Genomic DNA, 13,154 nt, shown 5'->3' with positions numbered 1-13,154 from the left:
AGGAATCCACCCATCTCTCTGCCAGTTCAGTTGCCTAGGGGAAGACATTGTTTGGTTTTCCTTCATCTCTTTTCCCTCATCAATTCTGCTCCATAACTTAACTCGAGCACATCATTGCTTCTCTACAGAAAAGCAGCAGTCATCATTGAAGATATTTGTGATAAACAAAACTGAAAACTAATGAGGTGAGAAAGATTAAGGGACTGTGAGTAACTCATCGCCTGGGCACTAAACAGGAACAAGTGAATGCAAAATGGCTCTGAAATATGCAAGACCAAACAGCTGAACTTCCTGGGTGCTATGAATTATATTTTCAAGCTTCTAAATCCACCTCCTAAAACGAATTTCAGAATTTTTGTTATACTCTGTTCTGGATGTATCCTATAATGTTTATATGGGTAAGGAAGGAGTGATAATTACCTCTGGTCAACCCCTTGCAAATGTTCAGTGTATTTCCAGTACCAGTTCCTTCGAGACACTGGTCAGCTCCCCTCACTTTCCTTTCCCTCTAGTAGGAATCACCACAGCAGGTTAGAAGTCCTAAGAATATCTATGTCTCCTATATCTAGGAAGTTTCAAAGTTTATCTGTCAATGAGTACTCTGACTTGTATTATTTTATTTTAGTCAGTAAGAACAGGATAAAGCTTTAATTCATATTTTTTAGATATTTGTTGTTGCTTAGAGAAAAATGGAAACAATAAAATCCACCACCCTCAACTTTACCAAATCACTGAAAAATATCAAGCCAGACTACGTTAACAGCCACAGAACTGAAGTATAATCTACCAACATGAGTCATGAAATTTATAAATTCACTTCACATATGAAGAAAATCAAAGACTACATAAGAATATATTTGTAAAATAATACATAAGAGCTTCTGAATCGAATGAAATGGTTCTATAAGATGGTTGAATGTACTCTAACATTTAATTTGTATATAAAATAGCCATGTTTATTAGTTTCTGTATAACTTTGCAACCGGTTATGCAATAATTTCACTTCATTATATTTTCACATGGTCAACAAATATTTTAGAGATACTTACTTATTCAGACGTCTAAATAGTGTTCATAGGAACATTTGCTCAGTCATGTCTGACTCTTTGCGACCCCATGGAGTGCAGCCCACCAGGCTCCTCTGTCCACGGGGATTCTCCAGGCAAGAATACTAGAGTGGATTGTCATGCCCTTCTCCAGGGGACCTTCCCAACACAGGGATGGAACCCAGGTCTCCCGCATTGCAGGAGAATTCTTTACCAACTGAGCCACCAGGGGAGCCATTGGATATACTGGAATTCCTCAAATAAACAAGCAGCACATAAAGAGTTTTGTGAGATAAAAGGATAAAGATTAATAAAATATGTACACCTGTATAGCATTTTTAATGCACTGGAAAGATGCTATGTACATGTAACATTTGAATTAATAAAATGCTACATATACTCCAGACATCTTTATGTAAAACGAAAGTATTTGATAAACAGCCCTGAAGACCACCACACATGTATATGCCTATTAAATCATTGTGTACATGAATATTAGTTATTTAGATCATTCCAAGTACTTGAGAGCCTGATCTTTATTTTTTTTAATTTTATTTTATTTTTAAACTTTACAATATTGTATTAGTTTTGCCAAACATCGAAATGAATCCACCACAGATATACATGTGTTCCCATCCTGAACCCTCCTCCCTCCTCCCTCCCCATACCATCCCTCTGGGTCGTCCCAGTGCACCAGCCCCAAGCATCCAGTACCGTGCATCGAACCTGGACTGGCGACTCGTTTCATACATGATATTATACATGTTTCAATGCCATTCTCCCAAATCTTCCCACCCTCTCCCTCTCCCACAGAGTCCATAAGACTGTTATATACATCAGGGTATCTTTTGCTGTCTCATACACAGGGTTATTGTTACCATCTTTCTAAATTCCATATATATGCGTTAGTATACTGTATTGGTGTTTTTCTTTCTGGCTTACTTCACTCTGTATAATAGGCTCCAGTTTCATCCACCTCATTAGAACTGATTCAAATGTATTCTTTTTAATGGCTGAGTAATACTCCATTGTGTATATGTACCACTGCTTTCTTATCCATTCATCTGCTGACGGATATCTAGGTTGCTTCCATGTCCTGGCTATTATAAACAGTGCTGCGATGAACATTGGGGTACATGTGTCTCTTTCCCTTCTGGTTTCCTCAGTGTGTATGCCCAGCAGTGGGATTGCTGGATCATAAGGCAGTTCTATTTCCAGTTTTTTAAGGAATCTCCACACTGTTCTCCATAGTGGCTGTACTAGTTTGCATTCCCACCAACAGTGTAAGAGGGTTCCCTTTTCTCCACACCCTCTCCAGCATTTATTGCTTGTAGACTTTTGGATCGCAGTCATTCTGACTGGTGTGAAATGGTACCTCATAGTCATTTTGATTTGCATTTCTCTGATAATGAGTGATGTTGAGCATCTTTGCATGTGTTTGTTAGCCATCTGTATGTCTTCTTTGGAGAAATGTCTATTTAGTTCTTTGGCCCATTTTTTGATTGGGTCATTTATTTTTCTGGAGTTGAGCTGTAGGAGTTGCTTGTATATTTTTGAGATTAGTTGTTTGTCAGTTGCTTCATTTGCTATTATTTTCTCCCATTCTGAAGGCTGTCTTTTCACCTTGCTAATAGTTTCCTTTGTTGCGCAGAAGCTTTTAAGTTTAATTAGGTCCCATTTGTTTATTTTTGCTTTTATTTCCAATATTGTGGGAGGTGGGTCATAGAGGATCCTGCTGTGATGTATGTCAGAGAGTGTTTTGCCTATGTTCTCCTCTAGGAGTTTTATAGTTTCTGGTCTTACGTTCAGATCTTTAATCCATTTTGAGTTTATTTTTGTGTATGGTGTTAGAAAGTGGGCTAGTTTCATTCTTTTACAAGTGGTTGACCAGTTTTCCCAGCACCACTTGTTAAAGAGATTGTCTTTAATCCGTTGTATATTCTTGCCTCCTTTGTCAAAGATAAGGTGTCCATATGTGTGTGGATTTATCTCTGGGCTTTCTATTTTGTTCCATTGCTCAATATTTCTGTCTTTGTGCCAGTACCATACTGTCTTGATAACTGTGGCTTTGTAGTAGAGCCTGAAGTCAGGTAGGTTGATTCCTCCAGTTCCATTCTTCTTTCTCAAGATAGCTTTGGCTATTCGAGGTTTTTTGTATTTCCATACAAATTGTGAAATTATTTGTTCTAGCTCTGTGAAAAATACCATTGGTAGCTTGATAGGGATTGCATTGAATCTATAAATTGCTTTGGGTAGTATACTCGTTTTCACTATATTGATTCTTCCAATCCATGAACATGGTATATTTCTCCATCTATTAGTGTCCTCTTTGATTTCTTTCACCAGTGTTTTATAGTTTTCTATATATAGGTCTTTAGTTTCTTTAGGTAGATATATTCCTAAGTACTTTATTCTTTCCGTTGAAAGGGTGAATGGAATTGTTTCCTTAATTTCTCTTTCTGTTTTCTCATTATTAGTGTATAGGAATGCAAGGGATTTCTGTGTGTTGATTTTATATCCTGCAACTTTACTATAATCATTGATTAGTTCTAGTAATTTTCTGGTGGAGTCTTTAGGGTTTTCTATGTAGAGGATCATGTCATATGCAAATAGTGAGAGTTTTACTTCTTCTTTTCCAATTTGGATTCCTTTTATTTCTTTTTCTGCTCTGATTGCTGTGGCCAGAACTTCCAAAACTATGTTGAATAGTAATGGTGAAAGTGGGCACCCTTGTCTTGTTCCTGACTTTAGAGGAAATGCTTTCAATTTTTCCCCATTGAGGATAATGTTTGCTGTGGGTTTGTCATATATAGCTTTTATTATGTTGAGGTATGTTCCTTCTATTCCTGATTTCTGGAGAGTTTTTATCATAAATGGATGTTGAATTTTGTCAAAGGCTTTCTCTGCATCTATTGAGATAATCATAGGGTTTTTATTTTTCAATTTGTTAATGTGATGTATTACATTGATTGATTGATTTGCAGATATTGAAGAATCCTTGCATCCCTGGGATAAAGCCCACTTGGTCATGGTGTATGATCTTTTTAATGTGTTGTTGGATTCTGATTGCTAGAATTTTGTTAAGGATTTTTGCATCTATGTTCATCAGTGATATTGGCCTGTAGTTTTCTTTTTTTGTGGGATCTTTGGCAGGTTTTGGTATTAGGTTAATGGTGGCCTCATAGAATGAGTTTGGAAGTTTACCTTCCTCTGCAATTTTCTGGAAGAGTTTGAGTAGGATAGGTGTTAGCTCTTCTCTAAATTTTTGGTAGAATTCAGCTGTGAAGCCGTCTGGACCTGGGCTTTTGTTTGCTGGAAGATTTTTTTTGTTGGAAGATTTTTGATTACAGTTTCAATTTCCATGCTTGTGATGGGTCTGTTAAGATTTTCTATTTCTTCCTGGTCCAGTTTTGGAAAGTTGTACTTTTCTAAGAATTTGTCCAATTCTTCCACATTGTCCATTTTACTGCCATATAATTGCTGATAGTAGTCTTTTATGATCCTTTGTATTTCTGTGTTGTCTGTTGTGATCTCTCCATTTTCATTTCTAATTTTATTGATTTGATTTTTCTCCCTTTGTTTCTTGATGAGTCTGGCTAATGGTTTGTCAATTTTATTTATCCTTTCAAAGAACCAGCTTTTGGCTTTGTTGATTTTTGCTATGGTCTCTTTTGTTTCTTTTGAATTTATTTCTGCCCTAATTTTTAAGATTTCTTTCCTTCTACTAACCCTGGGGTTCTTCATTTTTTCCTTTTCTAGTTGCTTTAGGTGTAGAGTTAGGTTATTTATTTGACTTTTTTCTTGTTTCTTGAGGTATCCCTGTATGGCTATGAACTTTCCCCTTAGGACTGCTTTTACAGTGTCCCACAGGTTTTGGGTTGTTGTGTTTTCATTTTCATTCATTTCTATGCAAATTTCGATTTCTTTTTTTTATTTTTTCTGTGATTTGTTGGTTATTCAGCAGCGTGTTGTTCAGCCTCCATATGTTGGATTTTTTAATAGTTTTTCTTCTGTAATTGAGATCTAATCTTACTGCATTGTGGTCAGAAAAGATGCTTGGAATGATTTCTATTTTTTTGAATTTACCAAGGCTAGATTTATGGCCCAGGATGTGATCTATCCTGGAGAAGGTTCCATGTGTGCTTGACAAAAAGGTGAAATTCATTTTTTGGGGGGTGAAATGTCCTATAGATATCAATTAGGTTTAACTGGTCTATTGTATCATTTAAAGTTTGTGTTTCCTTGTTAATTTTCTGTTTAGTTGATCTATCCATAGGTGTGAGTGGGGTATTAAAGTCTCCCACTATTATTGTGTTATTATTAATTTCTCCTTTCATACTTGTTAGCATTTGTCTTTCATATTGTAGTGCTCCCATGTTGGGTGCATATATATTTATAATTGTTATATCTTCTTCTTGGATTGAGCCTTTGACCATTATGTAGTGACCATCTTTGTCTCTTTTCACAGCCTTTGTTTTAAAGTCTATTTTATCTGATATGAGTATTGCTACTCCTGCTTTCTTTTGGTCCCTATTTGCATGGAAAATCTTTTTCCAGCCCTTCACTTTCAGTCTGTATGTGTCCCCTGTTTTGAGGTGGGTCTCTTGTAGACAACATATGTAGGGATCTTGTTTTTGTATCCATTCAGCCAGTCTTTGTCTTTTGGTTGGGGCATTCAACCCATTTACATTTAAGGTAATTACTGATAAGTATGATCCTGTTGCCATTTACTTTATTGTTTTGGGTTCGAATTTATACACCGTTCTTGTGTTTCCTCTCTAGAGAATATCCTTTAGTATTTGTTGGAGAGCTGGTTTGGTGTTGCTGAATTCTCTCAGCTTTTGCTTGTCTGAAAAGCTTTTGATTTCTCCTTCATATTTGAATGAGATCCTTGCTGGGTACAATAATCTGGGCTGTAGGTTATTTTCTTTCATCATTTTAAGTATGTCTTGCCATTCCCTCCTGGCTTGAAGAGTTGCTATTGAAAGATCAACTGTTATCCTAATGGGAATTCCCTTGTGTGTTATTTGTTGTTTTTCCCTTGCTGCTTTTAATATTTGTTCTTTGTGTTTGATCTTTGTTAATTTGATTAATATGTGTCTTGAGGTGTTTCGCCTTGGGTTTATCCTGTTTGGGACTCTCTGGGTTTCTTGGACTTGGGTGATTATTTCCTTCCCCATTTTAGGGAAGTTTTCAACTATTATCTCCTCAAGTATTTTCTCACGGTCTTTCTTTTTGTCTTCTTCTTCTGGGACCCCTATGATTTGAATGTTGTAGCGTTTAATATTGTCCTGGAGGTCTCTGAGATTGTCCTCATTTCTTTTAATTCGTTTTTCTTTTATCCTCTCTGATTCATTTATTTCTACCATTCTATCTTCTAATTCACTAATCCTATCTTCTGCCTCTGTTATTCTACTATTTGTTGCTTCCAGAGTGTTTTTAATTTCATTTATTGCATTATTCATTATATATTGACTTTTTTTTTAATTTCTTCTAGGTCCTTGTTAAACCTTTCTTGCATCTTCTCAATCCTTGTCTCCAGGCTATTTATCTGTGATTCCATTTTGATTTCAAGATTTTGGATCAATTTCACTATCATTATTTGGAATTCTTTATCAGGTAGATTCCCTATCTCTTCCTCTTTTGTTTGGTTTGGTGGGCATTTATCCTGTTCCTTTATCTGCTGGGTATTCCCCTGTCTCTTCATCTTGTTTAAATTGCTGAGTTTGGGGTGTCCTTTCTGTATTCTGGAAGTTTGTGGAGTTCTCTTTATTGTGGCAGTTCCCTCTGTTATAGCTTCTTCTGTTTGCTGGTCTCTTCAGTGTCCAGTTTCTGCCCTGACAAAAGGGAAAGGTGGAGGACACTTTTTAAATTTTTTTTTAGGCTCACTTGTTCAGTCGCGCTGTGGGGAGGGAGGGAGGGACGCTGCAAACAAGTAACACTGGCCTGTGCTCACAGTGCCTTAGCCACCCTGGGTCTGCCCCCACTCACAGTGCGTGTAGCCTCCTGCCCACACTGCTCAGGCTCTAGGTTGTTCCACCGGGAACTATCCGTGGCCGACCCTGGGCTGCTTGTACCTCCCAGGCCCAAGCCGCTCAGGTTCAGGCACTTGGGTAGTCCTGAGGCGCAGACTTGGTTGGGCCTGCATTTTGTGCCCTTTCCAGGTCTGAGCAGCTCAGGTGATGAGGTGTTTGGCGAGCGCAGTTGCTGCGACTTACCACCTCCCCGCCACTCGGTTATCTAGGTGTACAACCGGCGCACCTTCTCAGGCAGATGTTGACCGTCCAGACCCCCAAGAAGTTTTAGTTAGCAAAGAAGCCTGCTTACAGTTTTATAGATAATGTCTCTCTGGGGCTGCAATTGCCCCCTTCCAGCTATGGCTGCCTGTCACCAGAGGGGGGAGGTCTGCAGCCGGCTATCTCTGTTCAGTCGTTTGTTCCATGCGCAGGCCTGGCAGTGTCTTAGGTTAGGGCTGGCTTTTCGCGTGGTAGATATCCCACAGTCTGGTTTGCTAGCCCAAATTATTTTGCTCAGATAGCGCTCAGGGTACTCAGGCCAGATCCTTGCTCTAAGTGATGCAGCCCACGCAGGGCCTCCCTGCCCAGCCCCTGCTTGCTAGTGGCGTGTGCAGGCATCTGCACTGCTTCTCCGCTGGCGGAGTTACCATAGGGCTCACAATCTGTGGGTTTTAATTGTTTATTTATTTTTCCTCCCTGTTATGTTGCCCTCTGTGCTTCCAAGGCTTGGCACAGATTCAGCAGTGAGAAGGTTTCCTGGTATTTGGAAACTTCTCCCTTTTTAAGACTCCTTTCCCACGATGGAACTCCGTCCCTCCCTCTTTTGTCTCTTTTTTTGTCTTTTATATTTTTTCCTACCGTCTTTTGAAGACTTGGGTTGCTTTTCTGGGTGCCTGATGTCCTCTGCCGGCATTCAGAAGTTGTTTTGTGGAATTTACTCGGCATTTAAATGTTCTTTTGATGAATTTGTTGGGGAGAAAGTGTTCTCCCCGTCCTACTCCTCCGCCATCTTAGTTCCTCCTGAGCCTGATTTTTAGAAAGAAAATGGACTGTCACACTCAGCAAACAGATTAAAAATGACAATGACATTTCTTTTGGTTACTCTTTCCCCATTAGTCTATTCTTGCTGGAGAAGGTACTGAAAGAAGTAAGATGAACAAGTCCTTCTCCAGAGATGTTGACTTGCTGCAGAACCGCCAGGAATATAAGTTCCACCCATCCTTTTTTTGCAGAATTTCTTAAAAAAAAAAATCTGAATAGGTTGTTTAGTTTTCATAGATACTTGGGTCCTTTTTTTTAATAAAAAATAAATAAATAAATAAGCAAAGAGTCTTAATTCAGCCTTTGAGAAAGGCCAAAATCATCACCCATTTTCACATTATTAGCTTTTTCCTGTTTGACTTCTAAACAGTCTCTAATACTAAAGGGAGCCAGAGATTAAAAAAAAAAAAAAAAAGACAGGAAACACTGAATATTAGGGGGAAAAATATATATATATATAAGCAAACATCCTCAAGAAGAATTGAAGAGTGGAATCTCATTATATTGCTTCTTGGCCACAAGACAGTGTCTACTCAACCTGCCAGCTATTCGCATCTGTGCTGGGTGGTTTAGTTTGCCGCCCTCCCTAACTCACGCCTTCCTCAAGCACACCTTCAGGCATTATGCAGATTAGGAAGCAGAAAGCCAAAGAGACTGAGCCTTGGCCATTGTCTTGAAATTTGATTTTCTTTTTCTGATCAAATGTCCGTTTTTTATATTTTGCACATGTTGTCAAGTAAGCCTAGCACACCACCAGGAAACTATTAAGGGCTATCGAAAGAGATGCCCAAGTCTCTGGTGAGCACCCTATGTTGATGATGAATTTACAGTGATAGCTCAGTGCAAAGACAAGAAAAGAAATAATGCAACTGGCAACTCAATTTTAAATATTTCAGGTGGCAATAGACTCCTATTAGCTATTTCTAGGTCTGTTTTATGTCTTCTTTAAAAATTCATCTTTAATAGGAAAATACATGGAGTGCACTTGGGGGTCCCATGGTTCTGCCTTTAGCTTGAAGCTAAAGGTCTGTTTGAACCAAACAGACCCAGGTTTATTTTGTTTTGTTTTTTCTGCAGCAAAAAAAAAAAAAAAAAGGGTGGGGGTAACTATTCCAAATTTTCACCCAAGGAAGGGCATATATAAATACTTTTGTTTTCTTTTACTCTCAGAAATATAAGGCTAGTTCAAATTGAGAAAAGAATAAAGCTGAAAAGATTTATTAAAATGAGACCTGCATATAATGGTCTAGTCTTCTCCTCCCCCTTCTTTACTTCTAAACGTTAATTGAAAAACCTGTAACTTGCACTTTCAACTCCTAAGTTCTTCAGTATCCATACAGTGTTTTCCAGCATATTATACATCGTTGTACATGTTAAATGTATTTTTATTTAAATGTCTTCTTTTCCATTAATAGCTTAAGCCTATAGGCCCTGCATTGTGAGTACTTATGATATAGTGAGCAAATGAGTCCCTGAAATCAGTTTGCTATAGTGCCACAGGGAGAGAACCAATAGAAATGAAAAACTGTGGGACTGAGGACCTCTGCTGGCGGTTTTGTGGCACAATTTTCTTAAAACACGGTAATGCAAGAGGGAAGGGGAAGTTATCTACTTAGTACTTAGAAATCTTTGCTTGCCTAAAACTTTATTTACTGCTTCTGCCACATTTTCAGAAATTTGAGTCTTTCATTTCCACAGTAGTTGCTTTACTTTCTGAAAAAAAAGTACATGGAAAGGAAGACCATTAGGTGAAAACATTAATTTTTATATTATTAATGTTCCAGCAAATTAAATTTGTTCATGAATAATGCTTCAGATTTTCTTAACATGGGAGCTGTACATAATTATATATGCATATGGAGGCATAGATATAGATAGGTAATCCTCATGATATATAGAACATGGAATTTTGTATCGAAATCTAGTAAAGTTTTTATAATTACTAAGAAAATTCTCATTTTTCCAAAAGCTAGATTTGCTTTATATTCAATATACACCTAGAGAGCATTGGAAGCCAAGTTTTCATCTAAATGTCCAGAACACTTTTTTAAACTTGAAAAGGTAATTGTACTGGTTATCCGTCACTCCACTTCACTGCTAATGCTGCTTACCTCTGCATTCCCTCTAGTATCAGTAATTCACAGATTACTCTAACTGAAAGAGACCTTAAAAGTCATGTAGCCCAACACTTGGTTTTACAAAGAAGAATCTGAGACTGGTGGAGGTCAACAGCAACCTCTGCCTGTTCTCGCCAAGTCTGGACCAAATGAACAAATAACTACCCAAGGCCTTCTCACCTTCTAGGGGAAAAATAGAAGGGGAAAGAGACAGCAGAGTCCCAGCCCTGGGCCACAGTGACCCAGTCCTGCTGTGAAGGCAGGAAGACTTAAACCACGTCTGATTTCAAGCATTCCAACTGCTAGGAAGACATTTGCATCGAGAGGAAAAGAGCAACAGTAATAACCATTACAAACATTATTGAGCACCGAAAATGTGCCAGGCAGGCACAGTTCTAAGCACTCTACATGGTATAGCTCATGTAGTCATCACATCAACCCCGTGCAGTGGATAAACTTGCTAGTATAATTGAGGAAATGGAGGCACAGGGCAAGCATCACTTGACCAAGCCCACTAAGTCACATCCATGCAGTGGAGATCCAGAGCTCACATGCTTAACCCTACACTCTGAGAAAATATAGCAAGCCCCAAAATTGGTCCCAAAGGGTACACCTTGAATTTTATAGCTGGTCTGTCTGACCTTGAATCAGAAAGTGATCTTCTATAGCCCAATCCCATTAGATCTAGAATTCTGGAATTTTAAGAGCTGGGGAGAGCCTTATTATGCATGTAGTCTGGTGGCCCTTCATCTCTTTTGGTTTATAGACTTATTTGAAAATCTGCTAAAAGGAATAAAACTTGTTCTCTGAAAAAATATTCACTACATAAACACACACGAAAGCACAGCAGCAGACCCATGTGCAATAAAATTTCGTGTTGTTTATGGAATCTTTGAATACTCATTTATAGACCTTAGGGGACCATAGGATTCTGATTCTGACTTAGTCCAACATTCACAATTCATGTTTTATATGAAGTTATTGATCTCATATCTCTGTAGCCAAAACAAATATGTCAGTCTTATAAATGTCCAATCTTACAAATGTCAGTGCTGTCCAATTGTTTCACATGCCAGCACGTCTAGAAAATAATATTATGACACACGGTCGTAAAGAAAGAAGCTTTCTCATGACCAGACGTGACAAGCTCCAAGAACTCAGCCTCCCCAGACCTCACCAAACCACCCAAAGTATTAAGAAAAATCAATATCTCAATGTACTCAATTCACAACACACCAGTTGGGAGGTGCCAGCTCAGAAGCCTCCAATAGATAACAAAGTATGAACAGGCTTAGGAGACCAGTGTTTAAACTTCCTTCTCACTTCTAAATCTGCTTCAAATTCTCACCCCTGACCACTAGCCCCAACTTAGTTTAGATTTTAACCCTCACTTCCTTGATCTTCAAAATAATGGCTATGAGTATTGATTGCCATTCAAGACTATGGTTTTTCTAGGAGTCGTGTATGGATATGAGAGTTGGACTATAAAGAAAGCTGAGTGCCAAAGAATTGAACCTTTTGAACTATGGTGTTGTAGAAGACTCTTGAGGGTCCCTTGGACTGCAAGGAGATCCAACCAGTCAATCCTAAAGGAAATCAGTCCTGAATATTCTTTGGAAGGACTGATACTAAAGCTGAAACTCCAATACTTTGACCACCTGATGTGAAGAGCTGATTCATTGGGAAAGACCCTGATGCTGGGAAAGATTGAAGGCAGGAGGAGAAGGGGACGATAGAGGATGAGATTGCTGGGTGGCATACGACTCAATGGACATGAGTTTGAGTAAGCTCCAGGAGTTGGTGATGGACAGGGAGGCCTGGCGTGCTGCAGTCCACAGGGTCACAAAGAGTCGGACATGACTGATAGACTGAACTGAACTGAACTGAACTGATTGATTGCTGCAAAACAAATGAACCCAAATTTAGTGGCTTAAAGGAAAGTACATGTTATCTCACTGTCTGGGTGGGTTGGAAATTCATGAGCAGCTTAGCTCTGTGATTCTGACTTGTGGTCCTTCACAAGGCTGCAGTCAGAGTATCTGCTGGGGCTGCAGCAGTTTCTGGGGCTACTTCCAAGCTTAATCAGAGGACTGTTGGCAAGAAGCCTCAGTCCCTCCCCACCCTCTCGCGGGGGCTGCAAGAACATGTCCTCTCCGACATCAAGCAATACAAAGGGAGACAGAGAACCTCAAATGAAAACTGCAATCTTTGTATCATCTAATCTCAGAAGTGACACTTCTGCTGTATTTCATTGTCACCCAAACCAACTCAGGTAAGTGTGGAAAGGAACAGAGTTGTAAACACTAGGAGGTGGGGCCCTAAGGGACATCACAGAGGCGGCCACCATACTGGGGGTTACTGAGTGCCTACTTTGTTATGAGCACTTTAAATTTACTCAGCATTATCTCATCGCATTTTTGTGATGGCACTCTGATATAGAGATTTCCTTTTATGGTTGAGACTAAACCAAGAAAGGTTAATTGCCCAAGATCATACAGGTAATCAAGCCTATCTATCTTTAATGATTCACATTCTTTTCAATACATTTTTATGCTGTGCTTTTCCTTATGAACCTCAATTTTTCTGGACCCCAGTTCTCAGGTATAAAGCCCCTCCCACTCTTCTCAGTTCTGACCCATTATACTATTTGTATGTGAGAGTTGGACCATAAACAAAGCTGAGCACCAAAGATATGATGCTTTTGAACTGTGGTGTTGGAGAAGACTCTTGAGAGTCCCTTGGACTGCAAGGAGATCAACTCAGTCAATCTTAAAGGAAACCAGTCCTGAATATTCACTGGAAGGACTGGTGCTGAAGCTGAAGCTCCAGTACTTTGGCCACCTGATGCAAAGAACTGACTCATTGGAAAAGACCCTGATGCTTGGAAAGATTGAAGGCAGGAGGAGAAGGGGATGACAGGATGAAATGGGTGG

General features: G+C 39.0%; 1 long non-coding RNA gene across 2 annotated transcripts in view; it reads right to left on the bottom strand.

Annotated features, from left to right (window-relative positions):
• Positions 1–3,312: 3,312 nt before the first annotated feature.
• LOC132345796 (uncharacterized) overlaps positions 3,313–13,154 on the bottom strand; it is a 60,810-nt gene continuing 50,968 nt past the window's right edge. For both annotated transcript variants that reach the window (XR_009495358.1, XR_009495357.1), the window contains exons 4-5: positions 7,922–8,089; positions 3,313–6,883 (exon numbers count right to left, since the gene is read on the bottom strand). This is a non-coding gene — a long non-coding RNA (uncharacterized lncRNA). The remainder of the gene's footprint in view (positions 6,884–7,921; positions 8,090–13,154) is intronic.

The sequence above is a fragment of the Bos taurus genome, chromosome 7 (genome assembly GCF_002263795.3).
Source record: "Bos taurus isolate L1 Dominette 01449 registration number 42190680 breed Hereford chromosome 7, ARS-UCD2.0, whole genome shotgun sequence".
NCBI classification, from domain to species: Eukaryota; Metazoa; Chordata; class Mammalia; order Artiodactyla; family Bovidae; genus Bos; species Bos taurus.
This window is presented reverse-complemented; position numbering and strand designations above follow the sequence as displayed.